Here is a 666-nt window from a genome sequence, read left to right as displayed (position 1 = left end):
GTGAGTGTTGGGAAAGTGAGTTTGTGCTAGTTTCCATGCTTGCAGCAAAGAGTGAGTCTTATATAGAGATTTATTAGGCTAATTACAGCTGGATTGTCAATAATTGTGCCATGTGCCACTGCAATAACAACTACTTTGCCAGTCAGGTGTAATAGGTGTTGGGTGAATAAACGTCAATTATGACCAAGTAGCAGGAGACTCAGTAGGAAATATGTGGTGGTGAGAAAATGAGAAGGGGGGAGAGCAGTTTACAGCAGAGAGCACATCAGTTTTCATCAGAGAATGGGTCTGCATGAAGGATTGTCAGTACTACTGAGAGCAAATGTAACTGCATAGCTCAGAGACCGGTGGTTCAAGGAAGAATGAACCAAGAGACTAAACAAGCTGTATTAGAAGCACAGGGAGTAATATTTGGATTTTGTAAAAATGATACAAGAGAATAAAGTTTTTTTGGGGGGGTGGGTAGGGTGGGGTGGGTGAGTGAATAGGGAGTTTTTCAGAGAATGAGAGACCTAAAGAAATATGATGATGGGGCAGTTGGCTGTGGAACTTCTTGCCCTTCACCATTTCCTTCTCTGGGGTGCATGTAGAGGGGAGTGTTAAGTCTGACTTTGTATTTACAGCAACAGCTGTGGTGAAGTTTGGAAACAATATTAAAAGGGAAAA

Source organism: Erinaceus europaeus, chromosome 2 (genome assembly GCF_950295315.1).
Source record: "Erinaceus europaeus chromosome 2, mEriEur2.1, whole genome shotgun sequence".
NCBI lineage: Eukaryota > Metazoa > Chordata > Mammalia > Eulipotyphla > Erinaceidae > Erinaceus > Erinaceus europaeus.
This window is presented reverse-complemented; position numbering follows the sequence as displayed.